At 44.4% G+C, this 20,604-nt stretch overlaps 8 non-coding genes across 8 annotated transcripts; 7 read left to right on the forward strand and 1 right to left on the reverse strand.

The window, feature by feature from the left end:
- Positions 1-2,077: 2,077 nt before the first annotated feature.
- Positions 2,078-2,150, forward strand: trnam-cau (transfer RNA methionine (anticodon CAU)). The gene has a single exon. It is a non-coding gene; the product is annotated as a tRNA-Met (tRNA).
- A 2,929-nt stretch (positions 2,151-5,079) lies between these two features.
- trnar-ccu (transfer RNA arginine (anticodon CCU)) lies at positions 5,080-5,152 on the reverse strand. Its single transcript has one exon. It is a non-coding gene; the product is annotated as a tRNA-Arg (tRNA).
- A 1,235-nt stretch (positions 5,153-6,387) lies between these two features.
- On the forward strand, positions 6,388-6,460 carry trnam-cau (transfer RNA methionine (anticodon CAU)). Its single transcript has one exon. It is a non-coding gene; the product is annotated as a tRNA-Met (tRNA).
- Positions 6,461-9,111: 2,651 nt separating this feature from the next.
- On the forward strand, positions 9,112-9,184 carry trnaa-agc (transfer RNA alanine (anticodon AGC)). The gene has a single exon. It is a non-coding gene; the product is annotated as a tRNA-Ala (tRNA).
- Positions 9,185-12,074: 2,890 nt separating this feature from the next.
- Positions 12,075-12,147, forward strand: trnam-cau (transfer RNA methionine (anticodon CAU)). The gene has a single exon. It is a non-coding gene; the product is annotated as a tRNA-Met (tRNA).
- Positions 12,148-13,892: 1,745 nt separating this feature from the next.
- On the forward strand, positions 13,893-13,966 carry trnai-aau (transfer RNA isoleucine (anticodon AAU)). Its single transcript has one exon. It is a non-coding gene; the product is annotated as a tRNA-Ile (tRNA).
- Positions 13,967-17,812: 3,846 nt separating this feature from the next.
- Positions 17,813-17,885, forward strand: trnam-cau (transfer RNA methionine (anticodon CAU)). The gene has a single exon. It is a non-coding gene; the product is annotated as a tRNA-Met (tRNA).
- Positions 17,886-19,149: 1,264 nt separating this feature from the next.
- trnal-cag (transfer RNA leucine (anticodon CAG)) lies at positions 19,150-19,232 on the forward strand. Its single transcript has one exon. It is a non-coding gene; the product is annotated as a tRNA-Leu (tRNA).
- The last annotated feature ends 1,372 nt before the right edge of the window (positions 19,233-20,604 follow it).

Raw genomic sequence — 20,604 nt, forward strand, 5'->3', positions numbered from 1 at the left:
CTTTTTCAATCACACATGAAACACTTTCACAAACGAGGGGAAACAAGCGCGTGTGAGGAGTGTGGTTTGAACCCACGCCTCTAGTGTAGACTGTCAGTGGGATTAAAGACAAGCTTGTGCCCCGGTGCTCTTTTTAGAGGGGCTCCTTCCGGCAGAGATTGACGATTGTTTAACATTTCACCATGAATGGGGCTCAAACTCCTGTAATTACTCACCCGTAAGAAGAGAAGTCATGGTCATTGGACACGTGTCTAAGTAATCAATTCATAGAATTAACGTAAATTAACAATTCACGGAGTTAAAACGTTTTTTTTTTAATTAAAGTGAGGTAGTTAAGAAGTAACCAGTCTCCCCGTCGGGGAATCGAACCCCGGTCTCCCGCATGACAGGCAGGGACACTCACCACTAAACTAACAAGGAGTACATCTCTGTTACTGCTCGTTGGTCAGTTACTGCTAACAGAAATGAGACTGAAAATGTGTAGAGATGATATACGAATCAACGTGTGCTTTCACTTGTCCCAAGCTCAGTTGAAAGAACTTTCCAGCGTTAGAAACCTCATGAATAACAACTGATTCTACACGTGTTAGCAGTGTGTGAGGAGGAGCAGTAGCACAGACAGGTGGAAAAGGAGATCTAGAAAAAGTGTTTTTTCTGCTAATTACACGCAAGTGGGAGACTCCCTCTCTGAAGGACTCATGCTTTTGCACCTGACTGTGAGCAAGTCAGACTGTGGAGGTTTTCCACAGACCTGAGATGGGCCAGTGTCTAATTCAGGGCGGGAGAGATACACACACCGTGAGGAAAGCATTTGCAGCTGAGTTTTCCTGAGTCTTCATTTAATCTGTTCCCCTACTGTTTATCATCTTTAAATCCACTTAATATGGAATATTAAGATTAAATGTTGTAACAATAAGGAACAAATATAGGTTTATTCCATGCTGAAAAAAAGGACGAAAGAAAACACAACGTTTCGGCTGTGGAGCCTTCTTCAGGTGTGAATATATAAGGAATTGTTATATAGGAATTGTTTGCCTTATAGTTTGGAAACTATTAGGAATTGTTTGCAGCGGAAAATAATACGATATTTGCAATATTATCATATTGTGTATAGCCCGCAGTGGTGGCTACAAATGAGGAAAATACACAGCAGTTTTTCAGTATTTCACCTCCTTCATATACATTTTTTTTAAATTATAAAACCCAGCGCATCTACGACAGATCTGAATGCCGGAGTCTCGCTGTTTTTCTAACACCAGTGTGACACTTGCGGAATGTACTGGGGTCGCGGTGGGTCATGGGAACGGCTGGCAGCTGCATCAGCAGTCAGGATGGCTGAGCGGTCTAAGGCGCTGCGTTCAGGTCGTAGTCTCCCCTGGAGGCGTGGGTTCGAATCCCACTTCTGACAGTATGTTTTTTCTGATGATTTGATAAGAGTGCAGATGAAAAGAGCACAATAACGTAATATGTTTCTACGAGAAAAAATATTTTGATAGGTGACGGGCGGCCCGTTTGGAAGAGCAGACAGAATAGAGGGAAAAGGAAAATCATGAAGGTTTTCTGAGGAAACTGATGCACTTCCCCGTCGGGGAATCGACCCCCAGTCTCCCGCGTGACAGGCAAGGATACTCATCACTATACTAACGAGGAGCTCGTGTATGGTGTCGAGCGGGAGCTGTGTTTCCTGTCAGGAGACGTTTCCTCTTACGGCTAAAGCTTTGTCTCCAAAGACGGCTCGCTTCTCTTATGGAGAATAATGTAGGAACTGTGCTCTGCTGCCCTCTAGTGGAACTGACAGTGATTGCGGTCTTTAACAGCGGGGACAGTACCCGCCTCTCCAGTCCCCCCGCAGAACACAAAAAAGCAAAAGTCCAAGTTCAAGATTTTTTCTTTGCCGTATACAACAAGTGTAGTGGAATGCTTACTTGTTCAGCTGTTCCCAGTAACAGTTTGTTCCGGAATGGCTGTGATCCTAAGTGACGGATTGGGATTTATTGTTACACCGGATGGTGTGGCTCTGACAGTTTAATGTTAAACCACATCATGTGAGTTCATACTTGAGCTCTGGTGTCGACCAGCCTCGTTAGCGCAGTAGGTAGCGCGTCAGTCTCATAATCTGAAGGTTGTGTGTTCGATACTCACACGGGGTAGGGATCGCTGCCGTTTTGGGCTCTTCACAGATGGGGCGTGAGACGTTCACTCACACACGCATCTCTTCCACGCCGAATACGAGATGTTTAGCCCGCGAATAACACGGTTCGATATTTAAGTACGAATTTCCTTCATTTCAGCTCTCTTCAGTCCCCGGGATCGCAGTGCGAGAGGCGAACACATATGGCCATACCCCTCGGACCACACGAAATCAATGTAATTTTATTTATTGCACATCTGCAGTCATTGTTTACGTCTGCATCGTTTACATTCAAACTGTTTACTTGTTTTCTTGTACACTGTCTACTGTCTCTTTGTATATTGTCTTGATGCACTGTCTGCACTTTGTGTTTTTACAGCTGTTTCAACAATCGACCGTAAGAAGAGAAGTCATGTCATTGGACACGTATCTAAGTAATTAATTCATAGAATTAACGTAAATCACAATTAACAGAGTTAAAACGTTTTTTTTTTTAAGTTAAAAGGTTACCCATCTCCCCATCGGGAAATCAAACCCCAGTTTTTCGTGTGACAGGCAGGTATACGTACCACTATACTAACAAGGAGCACATATCTGTCGTTGGTCAGAGCCACACCATCCGCTGTCACACCAGATGTTGCCAGGTAGCTCCTGTTTGCTCATACAAGTGTGTTCTTGCCCACCGCATGACAAGCAGGGATACTCACCACTATACTAACGAGGATCGCGTGCCTGTCGCTGGTCGTGAGCTCTGTTTCCTGTTTACTTCCTCTCAGGGCTGGTGTTTCCAGTTCAGCCTGTTAATATGATTCTTCACAGAAATTAGAATGAAAATGTGGAGAGATGTTATACAAATTTCCTTTTTCCGACTAATCTAACTGCTTCTCCAAAGGTGAAACACGTAAATTCTTAAAAGGTTTTGAAAATCTGCCTGAATGTGATTTTGTTTAAAAATCTTTCTGTATTTATTATAACAATCTCCAGCCAAAAAATGAAGATGAACTTCTGAAAACAATGAAACTAAAAGGATGAAACCAAGCACTCTTAGTTACTTACTGAGTGTTCTTGAGCGTCAATAAGCAATTGAACGCAAGCTCAGTTAAAATAACTTTCCAGCGTTAGAAACCTCTACTCTGCAGTGATGCTGTTTTGCTACCTTTTTTTTTTCTTAGTGAGTCTGCTGGTGATGAACAATATCGAGAGATAAAAATAGCAAATTAATCACGCAGAGAGATTTTGGGTTGGAAATGATGCAGGACCGAGCCCGTGTGAGTTTGGAGAACGTGAGAATGCGCGTTCAGTTGTGGCTGAATGGTTAAGGTGATAGACTAAAAATACATTGGGGTCTTCCTGCGCAGGTTCAAATCCTGCTGACTACATTTGTCTGTTTTTCCTTATCGTAGATTCAAATAACATCTCTGTTAACAGTTCAATTTCTGTCAGACTGGGCTGCACATTTGTCATCGCATTTTATCTGAGAGGGAGTCTCTCTGTGTCACAGTTCTCGACATTCGTGATCCTCCGCTTGAACTCGACCGGTTGCTGATAATGTTGGCTGACAGGTCTCCTTCAGGGGAGAGCTGTGGGTACAGAGAGGTGCTTCAGGAACGGTCTTTTGAATTTATGGGTCTCAATATAATATATTTATTTAGCTGGTAGTGGAACCATATTCATTTTTCATCGTAAAGATCTGTGGGGACTCTGTGGGGAACGGCCTGGAGAGGAACAAGGCGCCACTCAGAACGCGCGTCATTTCTCACCACACAGCGCCGGTAGCACAGCGCTGATTCACTGACCAATGACCATCGCTAGGTGGCGATCGTGTAGCGTTAGATGTGGATGAAACGATTATCCATGTGCTTTCACTTGTCTCAAGCTCAGTTAAAATAACTTTTCAGTGTTAGAAACCTCATAAATAACAACTGATTCTACACGTGTTAGTAGTGTGTGAATAGGAATTTTCCTGCTGTCAGCAGTATTGTGAATATAGTTGACCCCTACCTGAATGAGAACAGGACATCCAGAAAGGGTTTCAGAAATCAAACAAAGCTTTATTCCCGTGCTTACAGTCTGGGTATCTGGAGACTGTGCTGTTCTGCTTCCTATGGTCAGATACAGGTTTTTCGCATGAAACTCTATTGAGCAGTATTTCTCACGTTGTGAACGTCGGTATGTACACAGTGGTCCCTCGGTGTTCTAGATGGTGCGTAATTGCGCATCATTGAAAACCCCGAGTGTCAGGGAGACACGAGATGTGTTTATGTAGAGGTTGTGATACTTTTCACAAGTCGTGAAAGTCGTTTAGTTTAGTGTTTAGTGTACCATTTCATCTGATAGAGAATCCCTCTGTGTCACTCCTGACACAAAGCTTTCCTCATGTTGCCGTGTCAGAGCACATCTGATCGACTGGTCTTCTCTCTTGCGGGGTGACGGGACTCTTCCTCAGAGAGACACTCCCCCCTGTGTCTGTTCTTCAACAAGAGCAGAAACAACAGAAACAGACTACAAACTGCAATGAACTACTTTCTGTTTTCCCAAAACGACTACTGTAACCCTCCAATCGCTGGGGTATCTAAATCCACAGTGAACAAACTCCAATATGTCCAAAACTCAGCAGCCAGAATCCTGACCAGGTCTAGTGCAAGTGATCACATTACTCCTGTTCTGGAGTCCCTGCACAGGCTTCCTGTCCAATTCTGTGTGGACTTTAAAATCCTCATGCTCGCCTATAAGACTGCATGGCTTGGCACCTCACATGAAGTGGATTAAGAACTCAAGTTCATAACAAGAGTCTACCAGGAGTGGGGATTGAACCCACGTGGACATTTATTGTTGTGGTCATTCTATAAAGTGCTTTGAGAAGCCACTTTTAAAGGTGCTATATAAAATAAAGTTTATTAACACACACAGTCAGGTTGTTCACTCATCGCAGAGCTTTAAAAACAAGACACCCCAGATGGGACTCGAACCCACAATCCCTGGCTTAGGAGGCTAGTGCCTTATCCATTAGGCCACTGGGGCTCACACTTCTGGACAATGGACTAGAAAGCTATTGGGGTCTCCCTGTGCAGCTTCAAATCCTGCCAACAATGAGTGTGTTTTTCCTCCTGGTAAATCCAAATAGCATCTCAATTAACATTTGCATTTCTATCAGACTGGGCTGCACGTCTGTCTTCTCATTTTATCTGAGAGGGAGTCTCTCTGTATTACAGTTCTCTTCATTCGTGATCCTGCGCTTGAACTTGACCAGTTGCTGATCATGTCGGCTGACAGCTCTCCTTCAAAGGAGAGCCGTGGGGACAGAGAGGCACCTCAGGAACGGCAATTTAAATCTCTATCTCCAGCTAAACCCCATTCCTCTCTCCCTTTCGGCGTCATCGCCGAAAGACTCAACCAGACAAGGGCTCCCCAGTACCTGGGCTGGGGACCCCACTCTGCTCCTGAGCCCAGCAGCTCTTTGAAGGCCGGCAGGCAAGTATGGGCAACTCAGTCCTGCAACAGGAGACCTCCCTCCAGGACAGACAGGCCTTTTAAACAAAGGAGGGGATGTCTGAGGGCCCTCTCCAGGTCACATCTGGCTTTCCTGTACAGCCCAGGGTCTCCAGAGTTGAAGACCACAGACCGCTCCTTCAACTTGGCTTTTTTATATTATACAGTCACACGGAAATAATGTTCATATATATAATATTCATTTCGACATGAGCTGGAGTACACCCATAATCCAGCCGTGTTAGCGCAGTAGGTAGTGTGCCAGTCTCATAATCTGAAGGTTGTGAGTTCAATCCTCACATGGGGCAGGGTTTGCTGCTGTTTTGGGCTCTTCACAGTAGGTTTTCTGAGGAAAATGATGCGTCTCCCGTCTCCTGTCAGGAGACGTTTCCTCTTACGGCTAAAGCTTTCTCCCCAAAGACGGCTCGCTTCTCTTATGGAGAATAATGTAGGAACAGTGCTCTGCTGCCCTCTAGTGCAACTGACAGTGATTGCGGTCTTTAACAGCCGGGACAGTATCTGCCTCTCCAGTCCCCCCGCAGAACACAAAAGAGCAAAAGTCCAAGTTCAAGATTTTTTCTTTGCCGTATACAACAAGTGTAGTGGAATGCTTACTCGTTCAGCTGTTCCCAGTAACAGTTTGTTCCGGAATGGCTGTGATCCTAAGTGACGGATTGGGATTTATTGTTACAGCGGATGGTGTGGCTCTGACAGTTTAATGTTAAACCACATCGTGTGAGTTCATACTTGAGCACCGGTGTCATCCAGCCTCGTTAGCGCAGTAGGTAGCGCGTCAGTCTCATAATCTGAAGGTCGTGAGTTCGATCCTCACACGGGGCAGGGATCACTGCTGGTTTTGGCTCTTCACAGATGGGGCGTGAGACGTTCACTCACACACACGCATCTCTTCCACGCCGAATACGAGATGTTTAGTCCGCGTTAAACACGGTTGGATCCCTCGCTATGATGCTCGGTGTCCACTCACACATTTTTAAAATAATGATATATGAGAGCAGCCGATAAACTCCCAAGTGGTGAAGGTGTCTCCACCACCAAATCTTGTAAACCAGCAATCAGCCTGTCAGCTGCAGCACCTGGCTATAACCTCATGACACTGGCTCTGGTGTACTACCGAGGAGGGCTGGGTATGTCTTCCTACAATAATAGAAAAAATATATTATTTGGATTTACCAGAAGAAAAACTACACTCGATGCTGTTTTGGGCTCTTGGGGCGTGAGACGTTCACTCTCACACACACACACGTGTTCTTCTCTTTCACGCCGAATACGACTACGGGTGTCTGTTTGTTTTTCCTTATTCAAATAACATCTCTGTTACCAGTTCAATATCTGTCAGACTGGGCTTCACGTCCGTCGAATCATTTTATCTGACAGGGAGTCTCTCTGTGTCACAGTTCTCGTCATTCGTGATCCTGCGCTTGAATTCGACCGTTTGCTGATAATGTCGGCTGACAGAGAGGCGCCTCAGTAACGGCCTGGAGAGGAACAAGGCGCCACTCAGAACGCGCGTCATTTCTCACCACACAGCGCCGGTAGCGCAGCGCTGATTCACTGATCGAAGACAAAGCTTTTTTTTCCTGTGCTTACAGTCTGGGTAACTGGAGACTGTGCTGTTCTGCTTCCTATGGTCAGATACGGGTTTTTCGCAGTAAACTTCAGTGAGTGTTCAAGATGGTGCGTAATTGCGCATCAATCAAAACCCAGAGCGTCAGAAAAAACTATGTGCTCACTGATACGTTTATGTAGAGGTTGTGAAACATTTCACAAGTCGGGGTCTTTAAAATGCATTTACAGGTAAATTATTCGGATGAATAAAAAAGGAATAAAAAAGTTCGGATGAACCTTTAAACACACGTTGTTTTTTTTAAGTGAGGTAGTTAAAAAGATACCCGTCTTGAGCTCGTTTACAATTCAGCCTGTTAATATGATTATTCACAGAAATGAGAATGAAAATGTGGAGAGATGTTATACGAATTTCCTTTTTCCGACTAATCTAACTGCTACTCCAAAGGTGAAACCCGTCAACTCTTAAAAAGTTTTTGAAAATCTACCCGAATGTGATTTTGTTAAAAAAAAATATGTATTTATTATAACAATTGCCAACAAAAAAATGAAGATGAAGTTCTGAAAACAATGAAACTAAAAGGATGAAACCAAGCGCTCTTAGTTACTGAGTGTTCATGAGCGTCAATAAACAACTAAAAGCAGGTGAAATCACCGTGTGCTTTCACTGGTCCCAAGCTCAGTTAAAATAACTTGCCAGTGTTAGAAACCTCTTTAATAACAATTGATTCTACACGTGTTAGTAGTGTGTGAGGAGGAGCGGTAGCACAGACAGATGAAAAAGGATTTGTAGAAAAAGTGTTTTTTAGCCAAGTCTGACTTGCTCAGGGTCAGAGCTGGGCGTGATCTTATTAAGGCCGGTTAGCTCAGTTGGTTAGAGCGTGGTCCTAATAACGCCAAGGTCGCGGGTTCGATCCCCGTACGGGCTAATGTTCTAACTTTTATAAAACCTCTGTTTCTCAATTCACAGACGAAGGATGTATAATCCTGCAGGATGTTGTTATTGAGAAGTTAAAAAATTAACATTTCTTTAAAAGTTTACCCAAAGAATTTGATAATAGAATTTTCTATTTATCAACTATTTCGAAAAATACAGAGAAAAGTTCATTTATCTCTCAGTAACACCTAGACTCAAGCGGGCTGTGGTTTTTGTTGTAAACAAGCACTTCTAAGACAGTCTTGTCACGATGACGTGTAATTCTTCTTTAGAGAGTGTAAGAAAGTCCTGAGCAGGTGGGCTAGACTGTGAAAGAGCATGTCTAATGTAAACAGAGCCCAGTTTTTTAAAAAAAATCTGTAATACTTATAACAATCTCTTGCAAAAAATGATGAAGATGAACTAAACGCCGAAACCTAAAAGATCAGCCCTGAGAGGAAATGTCTCCTGACAGTGAACAGATCTCTCGCTCAGCGGTAGACACGCGCTCCTCGTTAGTGTAGTTGTGTCTTTAAAAGTGACTCAACTGTCTGGTTTCATCAAGAGCGGAAACAACAGAAATAGACTACAAACAGAAATTAATTACTTCACCATTAATTAATTAATATTACTCACTAACAGTTTATGAGCGTCTTTACACATCCGAGAGCCGGTGAAAACACTATTTCCTCTCACCTGGCCCGTGCTCTGTCGAAAGGACTTCTTAACGCGTTTTAAAACTAAAACTTGATTTAAAAGACTAAAAGACTGGAGTTTGTCTCATTTTCAATCACACATGAAACACTTTCACACACGAGGGGAAACAATCGCGTGTGAGAAGTGTGGTTTGAACCCACGCCTCTAGTGAAGACCGTCAGTGGGATTAAAGACAAGCTTGTGCCCCGGTGCTCTTTTTAGAGGGACTCCTTCCGGCAGAAGACTCGTGAGGGATTCAGTGTGCACAGGAGGGAGCTGATCTTTTACAGAGCGAGGGGGATTAGCTCAGATGGTAGAGCGCTCGCTTAGCATGCGAGAGGTAGCGGGATCGATGCCCGCATCCTCCAGCTTTTGCGCTCTATGTACTAGAGAGGACAGACACTCTCGGGATGGAATGATGAAACTGGGAGAGACTTTTCCCCCCGTCACCCACGACACGATCCACAAACAGACTGCTTAGATATAACTCACAATTGCTTTTTACTCCTTTTCTGAACGTTGTTTGCCTGATGTATGTTTCAAAGTTTTGTGGTCATCAGTTTAATGTGCTTTGTTGACTTCGCGTGGTGTTCTGGTCTCTTTACCGGTGAGTTATGAAGATGAGATCTTCCCTTTTCTTCAACCTGTCGTTTTAATCTTTTGGGGGAATATGGTCTGAGTTACGACAGTCACACGGAAATAATGTTCATATATAATAAACTTTAATAAACGAGCACATGGGTCTAACCCACTTTGCATAACACATAACAAGTGTTACCGTCAAAGAAGCAGACCTTAATTTAAGATCGAATAATTTAAGATCGCCACTCAGAACGCGCGTCAGTTCTCACCACACAGAGCCGGTAGCGCAACGCTGATTCACTGAGCAAAGACCATCGCTAGGTGGCACTCGTGGAGCGTTAGATGTTGTTGAAACGATTGTTTTCCTTGAATCAGTTTTCCTACTGTTTATCATCTGGAATATTAAGATAAAATCTTGTACCTATAAGGAATTGTTTGCAGCTGAAAATAATATGATATTTGCAATATTATCATATTGTGTATAACTGGCTGTGGCAGCTAAAATTGAGGAAAATACACAGCAGTATTCCACCTTCTTCAAAAACATTTTTTTGCTTATAAAACCCAGCGCATCTGCAACAGATGTGAATGCCGGAGTCTGGCTGTATTTCTAACACCAGTGTGATACTCGAGGACCGTAGTGGGGTCGCGGTGGCTCATGGGACTGGCTGGGAGAGGTGTCAGTAGTCAGGATGGCCGAGCGGTCTAAGGCGCTGCGTTCAGGTCGCAGTCTCCCCTGGAGGCGTGGGTTCGAATCCCACTTCTGACACAGAGCTTTTCTTTATCGGTATAGAAACATCATAAATATATCAGAGTTATTTTCTCATCTTTTCTCCGTAGAGCACCAGTGAAGGAAGCACTAAGACCTGCACACTGAAAATGTTTCTACAGCATCTCGCGAGCTCAGCCCTGAGCACGAACTGCAGGAGCTGTGAATCAGAACATTTCAATTAATCTGATCAGTAAATTAATATGAAGGACCCGTTAATATAGGGTCTCTCCTGTTCGCACAGTATATAACTGAACGTCCCTTGTAATTTGAAATAGACCGGATAAGGACACAGAGCTACTAACGCGATTCTCATTGCAATAAGTTCAGAGACAAGCGAGTCCAGCAGCTGCGGGTTTGAAGGTGAACGTGTCTCGTATTCTAAAGGCTTCTGCTTCCTCAGACGATCAGGCGAACACGTCGCTATTTCGGTCTCGTGTATTGGCTACAGTTGTGTCAGCAGTGCGATAAATGTAAGTGCATCTGTAGCGCTTCATTTCGGAGATCTTTTTCTTCAGCGCTCCGTTACAAGTGCCCACACAACTTATTCTCTGAACCCCCCAATTGCTCCACCCAATTGAAACCCCGTTTTCCCCCGAGAGCCACCAGTGCACGGTCCCATCACTCTCAAGAACACAACAACTATCTTCAGTGAAGACCCGGAAGTGCCAGAACACACTGAAGACTTGCACTGTATTTAAATACGAATTTCCTTCATTTCAGCTCTCTTCAGCCCCCGGGATAGCAGTGCGACTGGCGAACACAGTTGGCCATGCCCCTCGGACCACACCTCCACCATCTACCTCATACAGGACCGCCCTGCAGACGACAGGCAGTGACGGTGCCGGTGAGAGGGGGAGAAGCGGCACACGGTGACTCCGAGGAGGAGGGCGCAGCGGAAACGTCTCCTGACAGGAAACAGAGCTCTGGCTCCACAGCGGACACGTGCTCCTCTTTAGTATAGGGCTGAGTATGCTAAGGAGGAGGAGGGCTCAGCGCGGAGGGTGAGCTCAGCTGGTTGAGCGTCCTCCTGCCTCCTCCAGGAGTGAGTTTAGAGCTCTGTGTGCCGACAGGTCTCCTGTAGCAGCGTTCGTGCCTTGCGGAGAGAGCGCTGGGCGATTGTCAAGCGTTCAACAGCCGCACCTCCTGCCCATCTTCTCTCCGCATGAAGCGCGGCTCCGGCGCTCTCTGCTCAAATCTCATCTCCGCAGATCGGGAGTCGGAGGGCCAAGTGAGCCGCAGACGTGTCGATGGCTGACGAGAGCTCGCTGCTGAGGCAGGGGAGCCACTTCAGCCAGAAGGACTTGTGCGAGGTGGGATCTCAAAGACGGACTCGCAACAGAATCAAGGAGAAACAGTATTGGTGAGATCACAAGGCGGATTCAATATCCAGCAGGGAGCATCGCCAGATCAGGGAAAAGACGCTTGAAATCCCTGATTTCAATATCGATAATGATAGGGATATTGATAGGGATAGGGATTTCAATATTCAAATCCCTTTATTCAGTAATAAATTTACTGTGACCCGAGATGGACCGGTCCAGGTCTGGTGCTGCAGTTGTCACCTTGTTGTTGCTTCATCTCCCATTCCTGTGGAATTACAGATTTTAATGAGATTGTGTGTGATTTTTTAAATGCAATTAATGATCTACAGTGATTGATGATCCGTTCCCGACACCCGAAAAAGGCTCCACAGCCGAAACTTTCTTTTCTTCTCTATTCAGCAGAAATAAATGTTTACTTGTTCAAATGATGCGTGATTATTGCTCCTTAAAACATCTTTAACTGTGAAAGTTCCCCCTGAGAGTTTTGGATAATGATTTATAGTGACAGCAAATGGTCTGGATCTCACCGACTGATGGGAAATCACATTATGTGAGTTCATACTGGAGCGCACCTCTTATCCAGCCTCGTTAGCGCAGTAGGTAGCGCGTCAGTCTCATAATCTGAAGGTCGTGAGTTCGGTCCTCACACGGGGCAGGGATCCATACTGTTTTGGGCTCTTCCCAAATGTGACGTGAGACGTTCACTCCCCCACGCGTGTTCTTCACTTCCACGCCGAATACGAGATGTTTAGTCCGCGAAAAACACTGTTCGATTTCTCGCTATGATGCTCGGTGTCCACTCGCGCGTTTTAAAAATAATGATTCATGACGGCTCATGTTTGCTCATGCACGCGTGTTCTTGCCTACCTCGTGGAATGCGTGACCTTTCCAAGGGAGAAAAGCACAGCCGCATCGCTCGATCGGAGTCTCCCGGCTGTTTTTGTCCTTGTGCGTTTAACACAGATGCACGTCTGACAGCAACAGATCCCACAGCTCATTAAGACTGGCCACATGTGTGCAGTGTGTGCAGTAGTTTTTATTCTCGCGTTTTGTGTTTTCTTCATCAATTTGCTGGTAATTATCTGTATAAAGTCAAATCATTCAGGATCTCGGACTTTAATAAACGAGCACATGGGTCTAACCCACTTTGCATAACACATAACAAGTGTGTTACTGTCAAAAAAGCAGACCTTAATTTAAGATCGAATAATTTAAGATCGCCACTCAAACGCGCAACAGTTCTCATCACACAGAACCGGTAGCGCAGCGCTGATTCACTGACCAAAGAATATCGCTAGGTGGCGCTCGTGGAGCGTTACATGTTGTTGAAACGATTGTCTTCATTTAATGTTTTCCTACTATTTATCATCTTTAAATCCACTTAATACGGAATAATAAGATGAAATGTTGTAACTATAAGGAATTGTTTGCAGCTGAAAATAATACAATATTTGCAATATTATCATACTGTGTATAACTGGCAGTGGCGGCTAAAAATGAGGAAAATACACAGCAGTATTTCACCTTCTTCATAAACATTTTTTTGCTTATAAAACCCAGCGCATCTGCGACTGATTTGAATGCCACTCTCTCGCCTTTTATAAAACAGTCATCTCTATTTCTAAATTCAACTACCTAAAAGATCAGCCCTGAGAGGAAATGTCTCCTGACAGTGAACAGATCTCTCGATCAGCGATAAATACGCGCTCCTCGTTAGTGTAGTTGTGTCTTTAAAAGTGACTCAACTGTCTGGTTTCATCAAGAGTCGAAACAACATAAATAGCCTACAAACTGAAATTAATTCCTTCACCATTAATTAATTTATATTACTCACTAACAGTTTATGGGCGTCTTTACACATCCGAGAGCCGGTGAAAACACCATTTCCTCTCACCTGGCCCGTGCTCTGTCGGAAGGACTTCTTAACGCGTTTTAAAACTCAAAACCGAAGCTGAAATTATCGATTCCGAACATGTTAGGAGCGTCTGTGGAGGAGCGGTAGAGGTACCACAGCTGAGAACACGTTTCTGAAGATAATCGAAATGAAACCCGTATGGACACCGGTTTACTTCGTGTCACAGTAAACTTCCTACTGAATAAAACCTGTAATTCAAAATACGTAATGTTGTAGACATTTTGAACATTTCCATGTACATGTAGACTTCTTTCATTAGTGCTCTAAGGAGACATGAGAGAAGCTGTGTCACCAGTGGGATTCGCCAGCCGGTGTCACTCCGGTATTTACACTCGGACCTGTGATCGTCCTGGTTACTGTGCGGTTCCTGGGACTGGGAGTGTGTCCCTCCCCCGCCCTGAATTAGACGCTGGTCCGTCTCAGGTCTGTGGAAAATCTCTACAGTCTCACTTGGTCAGGGTCAGAGCTAGAAACATGCTTCATGAGGCCGGTTAGCTCAGTTGGTTAGAGCGTGGTGCTAATAACGCCAAGGTCGCGGGTTCGATCCCCGTACGGGCCAGTGTCTCACCTTTTATACACCAGATACCCCAGGCGAACTGAACCGACTGCTTCGGATCGGGACACAGACGGAGGCGGCAGGTCGTCAGAACAGAGGGCGGGACTTCTGTGGTGAACAGAAGAAAACCAAACCCACCAATCTTTCCATCAATTCACCCCCAATTTATTATTGGACATTATTTTATTAAATTGGTAACTTAATATGCAGGACACACTAATGTAGTAATGGAGTCTGACTTTGTCGTTTGTATATAAGTGAATGGCCCTCACTATTGAATTGATTGAAAGAGCGGTGGGTTTGGTTTTCTTCTGTTCACCACAGAAGTCCCGCCTCCGGCTCTGTCCCGATCCAAAACGGTCGGTTCAGTTCCCCTGGGGTTCCGAGCTGGACTCGGACCTGAAAGAGCTGTTCTATTCTTTCACAGGCAGTGTACAAAACTTTCAGGGGGTGTCCTCAGCCCGGGTACTGGGGAGCCCTGGTCCAGTTGAGGATGTGAGATAAAGCTCTTATTTCGACACCTCATTTCACTCATGAAGAGGAGTTTAGCTGCGGTGTGTTTTGTACACGGAATATTTAATAGTACACTTATTTAACAGTACCAAGCTTTCAGATATTCTCAGTTTCCTAATTTAGTTCACCTGGAATGAAGGTGAATGAAGGCGCTGTTTTCCTCGTTCCGTCATTTTTCTTCATGAAATGTATTCAGTGATTTCTGAAACGCAATTAACTATCGACAGTGATTGATGATCCGTTCCCGACACCCGAAGAAGGCTCCACAGCCGAAACGTTGTGTCTTTTCTTCTCTTTTCAGCAGGAATAAATGTTTACTTGTTCCCCTGATGCGTGATTATTGTTCCTGAAAACATCATTAACTGTGAAAGTTCCCCCTGAGAGTTTTGATCACTGCGTGTGAAAGAAAAGAAGAGCTCTTTCAGGTCCGATTCCGGCTCGGAACCCCAGGCGAACTGAACCGACTGCTTCGGATCGGGACACAGACGGAGGCGGCGGGTCGTCAGAACCGAGGGCGGGACTTCTGTGGTGAACAGAAGAAAACCAAACCCACCGATCTTTCCATCAATTCAACAGTGAGGGACGTTCACTTATTTACAAACAGCAGATCGACAACGTCAGAATCCTTTCTTAGTGTGTCCTGCATATTAAGTTACTAATTAAAAAAATAATGCCAAATAATAAAGAATAAACTGATCTTAGTTTTGAGTCTGATCTAGGCTCAAGCAGGCAGCATATCCTGGATTGCTGTTTCAGCTCTAACCGGAGACTGGAGTTTGTCTCAATTTCAATCACACATGAAACACTTTCACACACGAGGGGAAACAATCGCCTGTGAGAAGTGTGGTTTGAACCCACGCCTCTAGTGTAGACTGTCAGTGGGATTAAAGACAAGCTTGTGCCCCGGTGCTCTTTTTAGATGGGCTCTTTCCGGCACAAATTGACGATTGTTTAACATTTCGCCATGAACGGAGCTCAAACTCCTGTAATTACTCACCCGTAAGAAGAGAAGTCATGTCATTGAACACGTGTCTAAGTAATCAATTCATAGAATTAACGTAAAGTAACAATTAACGGAGTTAAAACGGTTTTTTAAACTAAAGTGAGGTAGTTAAAAAGTTAGCCGTCTCCCCGTCGGGAAATCGAACCCCGGTCTCCCGCGTGACAGGCGGGGACACTCACCACTATACTAACAAGGATCGCATGTCTGATGCTGGTCGTGAGCTCTGTTTCCTGTTAACTTCCTCTCAGGGCTGGTGTTTCCAGTTCAGCCTGTTAATATGATTCTTCACAGAAATGAGAATGAAAATGTGGAGAGATGTTATATGAATGTCCTTTTTCCGACTAATCTAACTGCTTCTCCAAAGGTGAAACACGTCAATTCTTAAAAGGTTTTTGAAAATCTGCCTGAATCCGATTTTGTTTAAAAATCTTTCTGTATTTCTTATAACAATCTCCAGCCAAAAAATGAAGATGAACTTCTGAAAACAATGAAACTAAAAGGATGAAACCAAGCGCTCTTAGTTACTTACTGAGTGTTCATGAGCGTCAATAAACAACTGAAAGCAGGTGAAATCACCGTGTGCTCTCACTGGTCCCAAGCTCTGTAAAAATAACTTTCCAGCATTAGAAACCTCATGAATAACAACTGATTCCACACGTGTTAATAGTGTGTGAGGAGGAGCGGTAAAGTGTATTAACATACACAGTCAAGTTGTTCACTCGTCACAGAGCTCTTAAAGGAGACACCCCAGATGGGATTCGAACCCACATCAAAAATTAACATTTAAATTGCTATCAGAGTGGGCTGTACAACTATCGAATCATTTCGTCCGAGAAGGAGATTCTCTGTGTCACAATTCTCGTCATTCGTGATCCTGCGCTTGAACTCGACTGGATGCTGATAATGTTGGCTGACAGAGAGGAGCCTCAGTAACGGCCTGGAGAGGAACAAGGCGCCACTCAGAACGCGCGTCATTTCTCACCACAGAGCGCCGGTAACGCAGCTAGACACTCGAAGGCTCCTAGAGAGCCTACTTTTCTTCTCAGCAGAGAAGAACCTTTACTTGCTCCTTAATTAAGGACAGAACCTAATTAAGGTTCCTGCTAATTACACGCAAGTGGGAGACTCCCTGTCTGTAGAGTCCCGTCTCCCTGCAAGAGAGAAGACCAGTCAATCAGATGTACTCTAAAAAACCAACATGAGAAAATCGCAGTGTGTCAGGAGTGGTTTCTTAAAAGCAGAAAATACGAGGAGAGCTGGACGTATATTCTTGTAATCATGGAATAAAACAGGGCTTTTCCGCGATTTGAGGCCGGGACTTCTCGCAATCAAACAGAAAACCTAGACCAACGACCCAGAGAGGTCGTGAGTGCTCTGATTTCAAGTGTGTTTTTCACGTGTGTGCAATCCCACAGAAGACTCGTGAGGGATTTAGTGTGCACGGGATGGAGCTGACAAACATAGTGAGGGGGATTAGCTCAAATGGTAGACCGCTCGCTTAGCATGGGAGAGGTAGCGGAATCGATGCTTGCATCCTCTAGTTTCTGCGCTCTGTATACTAGAGAGGGCAGACTCCTGTCTCACTTGTATTGTTGTGAAGACTTTGCGTTGAGCGCTGTAAGGAGGCAATGACCTCTCACCGCCACGCTTTCAATTTATAGAACTGTAAGTTAACCCTTCCACGGGAAACCTGTTAAAACAGCAGAAAGTCTGCGATATATTTTGTAGATGATTTATTTTCTAACACACAGGTGTCAATCTTAATAAAATCCACATCAGAATGTGTCCCTTTCAACCCATTATTACATAATCCAGTTAGTGCCGAGCACACAGCGGGTGAGGGTACAGCACAGCACAGCACAGCAGAGCTTCAACAGGACTCACAGGAGGGAAGGGCTGTCCAGTATCGCCAGCTGTTCGCTACATTACCAGATGACATGTTTCAAGCCCAAATCACACTCGTATATGAGAAAATATCATATACATATACTATACATATACACAGTATACATCATATACATATATATACATATACTATATATATACACAGTATACATCATACGCATTTGTATATACTGTACATGACTGTGAGGAATGTGAAACGTAATAAAGAGCAAGCTGCTGAAATCATCTATGAATTTTTGATTCAAGATTTTTTCTGTAGTGTAGTGGAATGCTTACTCGTTCAGCTGTTCCCAGTAACAGTTTGTTCAGGAATGGCTGTGATCCTAAGTGACGGATTGGGATTTATTGTGACAGCGGATGGTGTGGCTCTGACAGTTTAATGTTAAACCACATCGTGTGAGTTCATACTTGAGCTACAATGTCATCCAGCCTCGTTAGCGCAGTAGGTAGCGCGTCAGTCTCATAATCTGAAGGTCGTGAGTTCGATCCTCACACGGGGCAGGGATCGCTGCTGTTTTGGGCTCTTCACAGATGTGGCGTGAGACGTTCACTCCTCCACGCGTGTTCTTCACTTCCACGCCGAATACGAGATGTTTAGTTTACTCGCTATGGTGCTCGGTGTCCACTCGCACGTTTTTAAAATAATGATACATGAGAGCAGCAGATAAACTCCGAGTGGTGAAGGTGTCTCCACGACCGGATCTTGTAAACCAGCAGTCAGCCCGTCAGCTGCAGCACCTGGCTCTAACCTCACGACACTTGCTCTGCTGTGCTCCCGAGGAGGGCTGGATATTTCTTCCAACAATAATAGAAGAAAAGTCAGGCTTGTCCAGAAACTGAACCCAGAACCTTTTGCACCCAAAGCAAGACTCATACCCCTAGACCAATGAGCCATGGTAAGTTGCTTTTGTTAAACCTCTATTTTTCCTTTTGGTAAATCCACCTATAAGACTGCATGCCTTGGCACCTCATATGAAGTGGATTAAAAACTCAAGTTCAAAACAAGAGTCTACCAGGAGTGGGGATTGAATGATTGTGGTCATTCTGTAAAGCGCTTTGAGTAGCCACCTTTAAAGGCGCTATATTAAAGAAAGTTCATTAACATACACAGTGAAGCTGTTTACTCGTCACAGAGCTCTTAAAAGAGAACACCCCAGATGAGACACGAACCCACAGTCCCTGGCTTAGGAGGCCAGTGCCTTATCCATTAGGCCACTGGGGCTCACTTTTTTGCCCCTGACTGTGAGCAAGTCAGACTGTGGAGATTTTCTTCAGACCTGAGACGGGCCAGCCTCTAATTCAGGGTGGGAGAGATACACACCCCGTGAGGAAAGCATCTGCAGCTGAGTTTTCCTGAGTCTTCATTTAATCTGTTTTCCTACTGTTTATCATCTTTAAATCCACTTAATATGGAATATTAAGATTAAATGTTGTAACTATAAGGAACAAGTAATAGGTTTATTCCATGCTGAAAAATAGAACGAAAGAAAACACAACGTTTCGGCTGTGGAGCCTTCTTCAGTTGTGAATATATAAGGAATTGTTATATAGGAATTGTTTGCCTTATAGTTTGGAAACTATTAGGAATTGTTTGCAGCGTTTGCATATTGTGTATAGCCCGCAGTGGTGGCTACAAATGAGGAAAATACACAGCAGTTTTAGTGAATGCCGAAGTCTCGCTGTATTCCTAACACCAGTGTGACACTCTAGGGACGTACTGGGGTCGCGGTGGCTCATGGGACCGGCTGGCAACTCTCGCTCCGTAGTCAGGATGGCCGAGCGGTCTAAGGCGCTGCGTTCAGGTCGCAGTCTCCCCTGGAGGCGTGGGTTCGAATCCCACTCCTGACAAGCACAGCTTTTCTTAATCTTTATAAATATATAGAAATACACCAACTTAATCACGAAGAGAGCGCATCTCGCGAGCTCAGCCCTGAAGACGAACTGCAGGAGCTGTGATTCAGAACATTTCAGTTCATCTGATCAGTAAATTAATTAACACTTATAAATGATAGAGCTTCGTGAGGAGATCCTTCAGTCGATCAGGCGAACACGTCGCTATTTCGGTCTCGCGTAGAGGCTACAGTTTTGTCAGCAGTGCGCTATATGTAAGTCCATTTGTAGCGCTTCATCTCAGATCTTTTTCTTTAGCGCACCTTTACAAGCGCCAACACAACATATTCTCTGAACCCCCAAACCTTCACTGGGATTAAAGACAAACTTGTGCCCCGGTGCTCTTTTTAGATGGGCTTCTTCCTACACAGATTGCCGATTGTTTAACATTTCACCATGAACGGGGCTCAAACTCTTGTAATTACTCACCCGTAAGAAGAAACGTCATGTTATTGGACACGTATCTAAGTAATCAATTCATAGAATTAACGTAAATTAACAAGCTTCAGGCTAACTTCACCGCGATCACTCCCCGTCAGTGTGTCGCTCAGGAGGATCCCCGCTTTTCACACGGGAGACCGGGGTACGTTTCTGCGATGAGGCGTTGGTTTCATTTTTAACAAGCTGACTTCACTTACAATTAAACGTTTGTTTAAACTCATATCAGAAGAATAACGAATTCCGTTCATTTGCATTTTCCAACAATAACGTGCAAATAAGCAGGTGAAAACGCCGTTTGCTTTCACTGCGCTGTTGTTGCGATTCCTGTCAGAAGCGCGTATGGACACGTGTCACTTCTCTCCAGTGTGATGACAGTTCCTGAAGCAGGGAGAGAGATCTTATATACATTTCCTTTCCAAAGGGGCAGTCGGTCAATTTTAAAGTTTTTCCGAAAATCTGAGTTAGAATGTTTGTTTTATTTAATCCGTATTTCTTATAACAATCTCCTGCAAAAAGTATAGGGGTGAGTATCCCCGTCTGTCACGCGGGAGAATCTTTTCAGAAGTTCATCCGAAGACGAAATAATTCCGTTAATTTCTGCGATTTCTCCTCCAAAATGAAAGATGAAGATGAACTAAACGTGGAAACCTAAAAGATCAGCCCTGAGAGGAAATGTCTCCTGACAGTGAACAGATCTCTCGCTCAGCGGTAAATACGCGCTCCTCGTGAGTGTAGTTGTGTCTTTAAAAGTGACTCAACTGACTGGTTTCATCAAGAGTGGGTACAACGGAAATAGGCTACAAACTGAAATTAATTACTTCACCATTAATTAATTTATATTACTCACTAACAGTTTAGGAGCATCACACCATTTCCTCTCACTTGGCCG

The sequence above is a fragment of the Lepisosteus oculatus genome, chromosome 4 (genome assembly GCF_040954835.1).
Source record: "Lepisosteus oculatus isolate fLepOcu1 chromosome 4, fLepOcu1.hap2, whole genome shotgun sequence".
In the NCBI taxonomy this organism is placed as follows: Eukaryota; Metazoa; Chordata; class Actinopteri; order Semionotiformes; family Lepisosteidae; genus Lepisosteus; species Lepisosteus oculatus.